Here is an 11,711-nt window from a genome sequence, read left to right as displayed (position 1 = left end):
AGAGAGCAGTGGCAGATTCCAAGATTAAGATCCCAAACAGTGTGGAAGAACTGGGCCGGCTACTGGCTTGGACGCTATAAAGTGGCTGTAAGGGCCCCTCAGGGCAGGCAGAGAATAGTTAGAGTCTAGCCCAGGAGTGTATTGGACTAGATTTAGCCACAGTTCCCAGGCTGTGTAATCAATACTGTAATGAATTAGCGTGTGTGTGTGTGCGTGTGCGCGCGCGCATCACACTGCCATCTTCTGGAAGAATCAGAACTGATCATGTGTCATTGTCCCTTTGCTGCTAACAAGTAGGGAGGATTCTCCTTCAGTTCAAGTGACCAGGGCCTGTGTGTGTGGAGCAGGAGATTCCCACCACTGCTGGGAAGCTTGGAGTGGCCCCGGTGTGCGGCTGGCCCCACCCGCGAGGTGCTAGCACGCCAGTGAAATGCAGGGCCGGCTCGAGGTTTTTTGCCGCCCCAAGCTCAGGTGGGGCTGGCTCGCAGGCGGCGCTGGAAGCGGAGGGAGTGATGTCACCTTTTCCCAGCGCCTGCAGGGGCTTTACCCCCTCCCCCGCCTGGCCACGCAGAGAAGCCACGATATAAGGGGTGGCACAAGGCAGCGCAGCAGCCAGTGCGCAGAGGAAACGGTGCAGCCCCGGCTCCCTGGCAGGACTCGCCCTCTCCTCGCCAGGTAGCAGCTGGGCCCTGGCAGCTCAGCATCCCAGGGCTGGGGCTTCCCCTTCCCGCTGCGGCCGGGGGCGCAGAGCCCTTGCCCCATCTAAGTGGCGCAGCTCCGAGAGCGCAACTGCCCCGAAATAAAAGGATGGGCGGAGTGCCGCCCCTGGAAATGGGCCGCCCCAGGCACGTGCCTGCTTTGCTGGTGCCTAGAGCCGGTCCTGGTGAAATGCACAGGAACCCCGTACTCAGTGCAGCTGGCTGGAGCATGCTCCTGTTCTGGTGCCTGGGCCCTGCCCCGCCCCCTGCTCTCCTCTCCTCCACGAGGCCGGCTTTGGGCAGGCACGGGAGTGCTGGGCTCCCGCTGGTGCCTTGCCTGTAGCTCTGGTGCTGGGCCTTCTCGGCAGGGCAGGGGCGGGGCGGGGCTCTCTCATTTCATGTCACCCGTCCTGTGATTGCCCAGTGGTGCTGATCTCAGTGACCACGTGGGGGCGCTTCTCCCCTGGGAAAAGAGCTGTGTTCTCACCCAGGCGAGCTAACACAGGCACTCCCGCGAGGGGACATCCGGGTGCAGAGGAGGCAGGGGGCAGCTTTAACACTTGTTAGTGGACTGCGCTACAAGCCTCGAGGGAACCAGCAGTTTCTCTGTGTTCGCTAGCACGAGATAAGAACACTCTTTTCCTGGTGAGGCCAAGGCCAAGGAGGCCGGGGGAGCAGCCGGGCACGCGAGGAGCTGGGCAGCGCCAGCTGGAGGAACGTCCCCGTGGGGAGCGGGTTGATCACTATGTAGAATAGCTCTGCCGGCTGCGTTGGCTGAGGGGAAAGGATCTTTGCCTCGTTCCGTGTAGGGGACCAGCTCTGCGGAGGGTCAGGTTGTTGGGGTTCTAGCCTGTGCACTGAGTCCGCAAACCACAGCAGAGACTGACCTGCTACCGAATCACCCCACTGGGGCAGCCGCCCGCCCCCAGGACTCTCCGATGGGGATGGCTGGGACCCTTCGCTTGCTGTTTGGGGGCCCCTGTGAGCTGACCTGGTGGGTCTGTCCGGTGCCTTGCAGGCAGGTGTCCACACGTCACAATCTCCACCGGCGCTGCTGGAAGCATCAGCAGGACAGAGGAGACTGAACTCCTCTGCCAGGCCAGCCGTGGTGGGGGTGCCCTGGAGTGGGGCACGAGGCACCATCTCTCCCTCATCCCCTGCTGCGGCTCAGGCTGCTCCTTTGCTCTCAGGGGACACCAACAGGTTTTTCTTCCTTTGTGTTGGAGGTGTGGGGGGATCCCTGCTGTACCTGCTGCTGAAAACAAAAGGGAGGAGCAGATGAACTCCATTCGCTGCCTGAGCCTGTGTCTGCCCCAGCTGCCATGCTGCAAGGAGGCCCTGTGCTTGTCAGAGCTGCCTGGAGACATCCCCTCCCCGCACACCCCACCCCGCAGCCTCAGGCCAGGCAAGCTGTGCTGGACAGCAGCGAAAGGCAAACAGCCCCCTGACGTCAGCTGTGCCCTGAGGTGACAGAGGCGCCTTGTCTGTGTTGACAGACAGAGGCAATAGATCACCACGCAGAATAAACAGAACTGCCGCCAAGCACCGAGGACTTTGCCCTGTTCCCATTCCCCTCCGGCGTGCCAGGGCACAAGACGGGATTCTCCCGTGACTGCCGCACGGCTGTGGCTGTGGGCGTCGGCTCTGGGTCCAGCTGACACGCTCCTTTGCCCCTTCGGGGGTTCAGACGGACGTCACACTCCGGCACTGCTCGGGGTGCTTCTCTGCCTGGCCGGTTCGTGTGGCCCCGCAGGGACACCCAGGCACCAGGGCATTACGGTCGTGTTTATTCTTCTATTACAGAGCATCGCAGTGCCCTGGAGGCGTCCCGCAGGCTCCCCGTCTGAGCCCCACCTTCTTCCTGGCCCGGGCCCAGGCGCTCAGAAAGGTTCGCTGCCTCCAGCCGGGCCTGCCGCCTTCTCCAGGCAGCAACGGCCGCGCTCAGGGTGCTGCTGAGAGCACCGTCACCACGGGGTGTTTCCTGCACCGCTGCACATGCCACCGGCCGTGTGCGACTCAGCCCTAGGCTTGACCTCGGAGGCCTGTAATGAGTGGGAGCCCAGCTACCGCGGGGTTCCCCCCGTGGGAATAGTTTGGTGGGGCAGGTGGAGTGGTGCATCCCCAAACTGGGGCGGCCTTATGGGTGGGTGACCACCCAGAGCACCGTGGTCGGGGGGAGGGTTAGGTTCAATGTATTTAACTTAATGCACCAGAACGGGCCCCTGCCTGTAGCCCCCCTGACCCTTGACTTCCGGGACACTTTTTTTGAGGGGGAGGGGGCAGGTGTACTGGCTTATATAAGACAAAGCCCCTAACACTGCGACAGGCCCGATAATATCGGGACATCTGGTCACCCTGCCTACGAGTGCGACGAACCTGGACTGGCCAGCAGGAGACCCTTGTTACCGGCCTGCTAGTGTATTTACTGCCTGGAGCTGGGGGCAGGTAATGGCTCCGGAGAGAACATGCCATCGGCTCAGAGGACCCAATGCGCTGAGTTCTTCTGAAGTCCGGACCACACCTGTTTGCCCAAGAGCAGAGGCTCCCGGATCGGCCCGGACGCCTGGGCCCTTTCTGGATGGTGCAATACTCCCTTGTGGCTGCAGGTGGCAGCATGTTCCAATGTATTTAGATTAGGTCAGTGTATGTCAGGGCCCCTGGGGGAAACTCCTCATCGCTTTGCTGTGTGGAGCCAGGGCCTGCAGATTGATCTCCCCCAGATCTGCCCTGAGCATCTGTCGCTGCAAAGTACTGCTCCCCCCCACCCTGCTCTGCATGGAGTGGCCCAGGGCTCCGCACAAGCAGCCCACTCTGCTGTGTGTGCACAGAAGGGCTGGGGTGACGCTCTGCCTGAACTGGCCAAACCGGCCCAGGGGCTATAAAATTGGTGCCTGGAAGCAGAGGGAGACTTGGTATTCCATGCTGCAGCCCCCTAACCCCTTATTCCCCACCCAACAGCACCACAGGAAGCTCGTCGGGAGCTCACGTTTCTGCTCTGAGCTTGGCTGGGATCCGTCCTGCAGCGCACTCTGGGATTCCGCCGCTCTGTGCATGAAGAGTCCAGCGCACAGGGATGTTCCAGCAGCTCTGGGAGGATCTGCCTCCTCAGGTACTTGGGCCCGGGAGCTCCCAGTGAACAGCTGCTGCATGGAAAAGTCTGCCTGTGGGGGGCAGAGCTGAAACCAGGGTGGCACCTGCGCAGCCCCAGGTGTTGAAATGTGCGAGCTGGGGAGAAGGCTGGGGCAGTGATTTCCCTACACCCCCCCTGAATTTTCCCAACACCCCCCCCAGTTTTGTGAGCTAGTTACATACCAATTTAGTGACTGTTTGGAAATCTGAATTTAAACTGAAACATTAATACACACTTTAAAAGCTTATATAGTGTATGATAAAATATGTGTATCTGAAAAAGTATCATAGATTTGAAAAATATGAACATAGACTAGGTCCTTGCTTCCTTATCCCCCTGTTTTTTATGACAGTGTCAGTGCATTCATGGCGGTGATGTTGGCCAACCTAATAATTTCAAATGATGATTTGTGAGCAAAGTCTAATGAGCTCTCCCTGATAGCTAGTGATGAGCTGGGGGCTAAGGCTTCAGGGCCAGATTATATTTACATTCACACCTAATCTACCCAGGTATCCAGAAAGCAAACAGAGCTGTGCTGTCCAAGTGATAGATTTTGGCTGGGGCTGGGTTACAAACCACTTGAATGTGGGCGGAATGGGGGATGAAATGTTGTTGTTATTCTATGAGTAAAGGGCAGTAGAGCTGTACTTAGCCTGTGATGATTTGAAGGCATCAAGAGAGAGGGTGGGGACCTGTCCCTCTCCACTGTTTAAAGACAGAGCTGATTAGGCTCCATAGAGAGTCTTTTGTTCTGTTAAGTGACCACTGCAACTGAAATCACTGACAATCAGGTCTAAGTGCTTAGTCCTGTTGCAGGGACAGTGTTTCTGTGTAAGAGACGGCCCAGACTGCACTAGCAGCGAGTGAGGTTCCCGCACTGAGAGCTCAGCTGAAATCACTGAGAGCTGGTGGAACCTCAAGAGACTAATTCGCAGAGGTCACAGTGGCAGGTGGCAGCAGCAGGTGACTGTGCAGGGCCATTGGCAACAGAGCAGTGGAGTGAACGGTGGCACAACGAACAGCCGTGGCCAGAGCGAACAGTGAGCAGCTGGAGGAATGAGCAAGGTGCCTTCTTGTCCCCCACCTGGGAGCTGAACTCACGTGAAAGCACCTCTGAACTCTGAGTCTCCACTGACCAAGGACAACACCGGTGAGTGGAGTGCGGTGGAGGCATGTTAAATAAACATTTGTTTGTTGGACTATATTTTAGTGACTTTGCTCCAGAATGCTAATTTGTGACTGGGAATGGAAACTTACATAAATATGTTTCCCAGTAGGCCAAGATTTTAAAAATGCAGTATTTGCCAAGGTTGTTATCTCACATTGTTGCTATCTTGGGAGGTCATTATGTTGGGGAGTTTCTGTACTAAACATTTTTATTATTATAATTAATTTTTACATAAGAATGGTCATACTGGGTCAGACCAATTGTCCATATAGCCCAGTATCCTGTCTTCTGACAATGGTCAAGGCCTGGTGCTTCAGAGGGAATGAACAGAACAGGGAATCATCAAGTGACCATCCCCTGTTGCCCATTCCCAGCTTCTGGCAAACAGGCTAGGGACACTCAGAGCCTGGCGTTGCATCCCTCCCATCCTGGCTAATAGCCACAGATGGACCTGTTCTCCAGCAATGTATCTAGTTCTTTTTAAAATCCTGTTATAGTTTTGGTCTTCACAGCATCCCCTGGCAAAGAGTTCCCTGGGTTGACTTTATATTGTGTGAAGAAATACTTCCTTTTGTTTTTTTAAAATCTGCTGCCTATTAATTTGATTGGGTGACTGCTAGTTCTTGTGTTATGTGAAGAATTAAATAAAATTTCCTTATTCACTTTCTTCGCACCAGTCAAGATTTTGTAGACCTCTATCATATCCCCATTAGTCATCTCTTTTCTAAGCTGAAAATTCCCAGTCACTTTAATCTCTCCTCCTGTTTCATACCCCTCATCATTTTAGTTGCCCATCTCTGTACCTTTTCCAATTCCAATATATATATTTTTAGGATGGGTGACCAGATCTGCACACAGTATTCAAGGTGTACATGTGCCATGGATTTATATAGAGGCAATATGATATTTTCTGTCTTATTATCTATCCCTTTCTTAAAAAAGCAAAGGTTTCAGAGTAGCAGCCGTGTTAGTCTGTATTGCAAAAAGAACATAAGCTTTCGTGAGCTACATCCGATGAAGTGGACTGTAGCCCACGAAAGCTTATGCTCAAATAAATTTGTTAGTCTCTAAGGTGCCACAAGTGCTCCTGTTCTTTTTAAAAAAGCAAACGGAATGTTGGGAATCACTGACTGCCGCTGCACACTGAGTGGATGTTTTCAGAGAACTATCCACAATGACTGCAAGATCTCTTCCTTGAGTGTTAACAGCTAATTCAGACTCCTTCATTTTGTATGTATAGTTGAGATTGTTTTCCAATGTACATTACTTTGCATTTATCAACATTAAATTTCATCTGCCATTTTTGTTGCCCAGTCACCCAGTTTCATGAGATCCCTCTGTAATTCTTTGCAGTCTGCCTGGGACTTAAGTATCTTGAATAGTTTTGTATCATCGGCAAATTTTGCCACCGCACTGTTTACCCATTTTTCCAGATCATTTATGAATATGTTGAACAGCGCTGGTCCCAGTACTGACCCCTCAGGGACACCACTATTTATCTCTCTCCATTCTGAAAACTGATAATTTATTCCTACCCTTTGTTTCCCATCTTTTAACCAGTTACTGATCCATGAGAGGACTTTCCTCTTACCCCATGATGGCTTACTTTTCAAAAGTCAATTTAAATTATATACCTTTTTTAAAATGTATATTTTTTTAGAAATCTAGACCTGTTATGTGTTTTGGTGTAACTTGCATTATTCTTATGTTAAATTTGCATAATCCTAACAAAACATTTACTTTATTCATATCTCTTTTATATATCTCATTGGTCCTGACACCCCCCCTGTAAATTCAAACACCCCCCCTAATTTCAATTCCTGGGGAAACCACTGGGCTGGGGAGAAAGGACTCTGCCTCAGCCAGCAAGGCCCCGCCCCGGGCGGCCATTTCAGATTTGGGGGGCGGGGAGGACTTTAACCGTGATTCCATTGAAAACTTTCTTGGTTTTTTTGCAGATAACTTCGATACAGTGCTCCAGGCAGCTCATAATTTCTAATTCCTATATAAGGAAAGAAAATTAAATAAATATTAGACCCACTCAGCTCTAATACTTGTTCTGACATCTTGTGTCAATTCACTTAAGGGACAAGGGGTAGGTTTAAAAAATTAATGTATATTCTTACTTTGTTACTAACTGAATACAACAATTGAAACGACTGTAGAAAAACCGAGGTGACTTTCTATCACTTTTTTGCAGTTCACAAGGCTCAGAATTGATCATTTAACTTTTGGAAACATCCAAGGCCCCCTGAGTTTATACTGCACCTGCCTGGGGTGTTACCCTACTACTAATAATGGAGTGAAACTGACACTTTCACGTCACTTTCGTAGTATTGCCAACCCCAAATGTTCAAAAATCAAGCTCATCAAAAATCATGACATTATCTAAAAATAATAGATATGGGGTTCTTTTTATTTCCCTTCTGCTTTTTGAGCCTTTAAGGTGCACTGGGGTCACACTTTGAAGTGTTCTCGGCAGTCACAAGGACTAGAAACTTCATTTTTCTTTAAGAATAAAGGCTGAAATCATCACATATCACTTGGCTCCAGGAGCTGGGGCTTTAAGGAAAACAATAATTATCATGAGAAAATCATGAGAGTTGGCAACACTGCACTTCTGTTTAAAGACTAGTTACTTTCCAGAAGGCATTAAACACAACACTACAGTGACTGAGTTGCAGTTTCCACAGGAGAATATTTTAAATCAAACACCAAGAAAATTCAATGTTTTAAAGTTGGGGGGGGGAATGAGACTTCTGAGGTATCCAGGGCAACCGCAGGCGGGAAAGGAAAATAAACAGGCACCGAAGCTCTGGGCAGCTCTTCCTCTTGAAAGAAAGTTGGAGGCTCAAATCTTCTAGTCCTTGATCCAGTAAAATTGTATTGCCCTCCGTGCCTCCGCCCAGAGATATTAGCATCACAGTGACCATGTGATAATATATGGTCAATAACGGTACACTTCATACTTCAATATCTGAGCCATCTTATCCAGGGTTACACAGCTTAGATGCATTGGCTCAAGGACTGGATTTTCTGGTATATTCTGAACAGTGCTGAGCACACAGATCGTGCCCAGTGAATAATACAAATCATAACAATAATTGTCGACTTTATGGACTCTGTGGGTGCAGTTTCTATTCTTTGTTCTGGAATTGGCCTGAGTACAGCTGAAAGCCTAAGAATTTGATGTATAATCACATTGGATACTCATACGACACTTATGCTCAAATAAATGTGTTAGTCTCTAAGGTGCCACAAGGACTCCTGTTCTTTCTGCGGATACAGACTAACCCGGCTGCTACTCTGAAATCTATCCCACTGCTGTCCCTTCCCTGAGCATTGGTCCCTACTTTTAACTTACGCCCCTCACATCTTCCTCTTTCCTGGGTGTAGCCTGGGCTCAGAGGGCTTGGCTGTATTTCTTTGGAGTCCCCTGCACACGCACACACCCCACACACTTTACAGGTTCATCTAAGGACTTCCAGATCCTTAGTTTAATTACCAGCCTTTTCTGATCGTAATCATCCTGCCTCTGTTTGTAAACAAAACACTGAACTCCCTGCCCCAGGAACACAAGCCTGGGGAACCAGCTCTCTGCAGAACTCACATTCCACATTCACACTGAGCCTTAAGAGCTCCACCAGGGAGCCCCCCTCCTGGGTGAAACTTGGGGGGAGACCCCCTCTGTCCTACCTAATTGGCGCCCTTGGCCCTGCCCTCCAGGGATTCACCCCATGCCTGTGACCATGGAGGGCAGGGCCTGACCACCCCTCCCCCCCCATCTCCCAAGCTGCTCCTACAGCCCTTCCCTGAATCCCGTGCAAGGGGAGGGGGAAGCAGAGTTTAACCCCGTGGTTACCAGGGAGTGCTGTAACCCAGCTGTCAAGGTTGCAGGACTAATTGTATCTCTGAGTGCACCCCTCGTGCCTTCATCTCTCCTGGGGTGGAGTCTTGCCCTTCTCCCACTCGGGTTGGGCCTTGGGCTACTGCACCCTGTGTATCCAGCGGGGCCCGGTCCCTGCGGTTCCTCCCTGCAGGAGTCTGTGGCCAGCAGTGAACACCGGAACCCGGCAGCTGCTTACACCAAACTGTTGTTTAATCCGAACAGCAGGAACAAAGCACAAGAGAAAAAGGATTTTAAAGCAGTCTGTGCGCAGGTCCCCCTTCCCAAAAGTCCTGCTGCCCTGTCATGGGAGCCTAGGGAGGCAGCGGCGTATTATCGCCTAGGCCAACAAGGCCTACACCTAGGGCAGCAAATTTGCTCACACCCCTTCCCCAAATCCCCGGCCTGCTTCCTCCCCCAGGCGCGCCGCGCTTCCCTCCTTCCACCTCCCTCCCAGGCTTGCTGCGCGAAAGCGCAGGGAGGGAGGGAGGGAGAAGCGAGTAGTGGCGCACCCGGGGGATAGCGGAGGTGGCCTGGGGCCGGCGGGCACGGGGAGTAACTCTTCGGGGGTGGGGGCAGGGAACCGCTCCCTGCCCCAGCTCCCCATCACTCCACCTCCGCCATCCCCTAAGCGCACCACAACTCCCCTTCTCCCCCATCCCTCCCAGGCTTGCAGTGGGGGAGCGGAGGTGAGCTGGCGCGGGGGGACGGGAATTTTTTGAGGTCCTAGGGTGGCAAATTTGTTAATCCGCCACTGTAGGGAGGCCTAGCTTCTCCAGACACCTCCAGCCGTGTCTGTGTGTCAGCCTGTTCTCAGAAACAGCTCCCCAACGCCCTCTCTCACCTCTAGACAGAGAGAGGCTTTTTAATGGTTTATGGTCCTTTCCGGCTGTTGGCTGCCAACACTGGGAAAACAAGTGTGTAACGTGGCTGGCGCGCAGCTCATAGGAACTTCCCAGGTAACAGCTCAGGTGTTGTCTCTTAAACACCCGGACGCGTTTCAAGGGAGGTGCTTTGTCTTGAGTCGTTGTTTTGCTGTCCTGTTTTTTGCTCCATAGCCCTGTTGATTTCACCCCTGTAGTCATACACTGAATGCCCTGCTAACCAGGTCCCCTATGCTGTTCATAGATTAGTACCGAGCAGCCCCATTTCTGTCACATCAGCAGCTACACCATCTCCAGCCATTGGGAGTTCAACGCCTGAAAATAAAGGCCAGGAAAAGTCTCTGTCCTCCTGTGGAGGAACCCAGCTCAGGTACCCGCATCTGCTATAACGTCTGTTATCCCCACCTCTTCCTACCCAGCCCGCCCTACGGCCGGGAGTTCTTTCCTGTGCCGCTAACATGGTCCTCTTCTGCCAGCTCCTCAGCCTCCACACACTGTTCCCGGCCAGAGGCAGGAATATGACGGGGTGACGGGCTGGTGGCACAGGCTGTGGCCAGCGCATCCCACGATCGCCTGTAGTGCGGCGCTGTAAGGGTGCAGAGCGAGGACAGGAGAGTGACCACCGGGTAATAGTAATTAGCAGGCAGAGGGGAGCGTGACACAAAACTGCTCAGCTGTGTCCTAGGCCCCAGGGGGCAGATTGTCACAGGCACCCACTTCCCGTGACTGACTCCTGTCTGTGCCTTGAAACCTCCCCTCCGCTGCTAACAGAGATGAGGGGCTGAGTCCGTGCGTTGGAAGTTCCAGGTTCTCGCCTCCCCCTGGCGTGGCTGGGCTGTGCAGGAGACCGAGACGCAGGGAGACTGACAGGACTGCAGAACTGTGACCGTTTGTATCTACTCTGCCTCCTTGCTCAGACGTTTCCCTCCCTCACTGTGCTAGGGTAAGGGCAGCTAGCCGGCTCAAAGAGCAGGTTCTGGAGTCGTCTCGGCAGTTTATGGGACAGCAATACAATCAAGAGTTTATTCAAACTGCTCCCGGCCCATCTCCCGAGCGTACCAGTCCTGTGTGCACCCACATCCTGTGAGGATGGATCCAGCTCCTGGAGCCAGCCAGAGTCTCTCACACTTCTCTTTGAAACGGCTTTTCCACCACCCGAATGACACTCCCAACACTGACGGCCCTTTCTGCCCAGCAAACCCCCACCAACCAAGGAGAGGAAATTAACAACATGCCCCCCCCTCCCCTGGACAGAATTTTTACCCTGACAAGGGGGAAGAGTCAGAGACTCATGGAATCTGCTAGGGACTTGGCTATTGCGGTTGATTTTAGTGGAACGTGCCCAGATGCTGTGGTGATGGGTGCAACAGAGCACGCTGATACAGAGAGAGAAATGGGTGCAGAGCCTGGCTGAAAATCCGACCCGTAAAGCTGGTGTTTGGACTCTGCTTCTGGCTCCCCCAGTTTTCCTGGGGAGGGTGGGGGGCAGGGGATGTGAGGGAATCACCGTGATTACTGCACCCGTCTGGGTTTCCAATGATCACGATTCGTTCCAAGGCACGTTAGAGGGCGCAGACAGGAACGAATCTCTGTGCCAGTCACTGAAATGCAGCCACCTCGACAGTAGATCAAGGCAGCTGGTTAACACCGCACAGCGACACCGAACAGCAGCTTAGGGCAGAATCCAGTATCCCCATGGAGAGCTGGTGTGTGTGTGTGTGGAGGGGCGGGGGGAAATGCGTTAGGAGGTGGAAATGCAGCGATCTGCCGCAGCAGTTGGCCAGAACGCCAGGTTTAGCACCCGCCTTGTGTGAAAAGTGCCCTGGGACTCGCAGTGCTGGGTGTGGAGGGGCAGTGGCTGGGTTTTAGTCTCCTCTAAAAGAGAGGCTGAGAATGCCCCTGCCTAGCAAAGCTGCCTAGACGTGCCTAGCAAAGCTGCCTAGAG

The 11,711-nt window shown here is 52.8% G+C and overlaps 1 long non-coding RNA gene across 8 annotated transcripts in view; it reads right to left on the bottom strand.

The window, feature by feature from the left end:
• Positions 1-6,744: 6,744 nt before the first annotated feature.
• LOC120408592 overlaps positions 6,745-11,711 on the bottom strand; it is a 44,276-nt gene continuing 39,309 nt past the window's right edge. For 7 of the 8 annotated variants that reach the window (XR_005600803.1, XR_005600805.1, XR_005600807.1 and 4 more), the window contains one exon: positions 7,863-10,339. This is a non-coding gene — a long non-coding RNA (uncharacterized LOC120408592). Of the gene's footprint in view, positions 6,999-7,862; positions 10,340-11,711 lie in introns of those variants that run through there. The other variant, XR_005600809.1, reaches the window with a different exon arrangement.

Source organism: Mauremys reevesii, linkage group 6 (genome assembly GCF_016161935.1).
Source record: "Mauremys reevesii isolate NIE-2019 linkage group 6, ASM1616193v1, whole genome shotgun sequence".
Lineage (NCBI taxonomy): Eukaryota > Metazoa > Chordata > Testudines > Geoemydidae > Mauremys > Mauremys reevesii.
The sequence above is the reverse complement of the archived record's forward strand: the minus strand, read 5'-3'. Positions and strand labels throughout refer to the sequence as shown.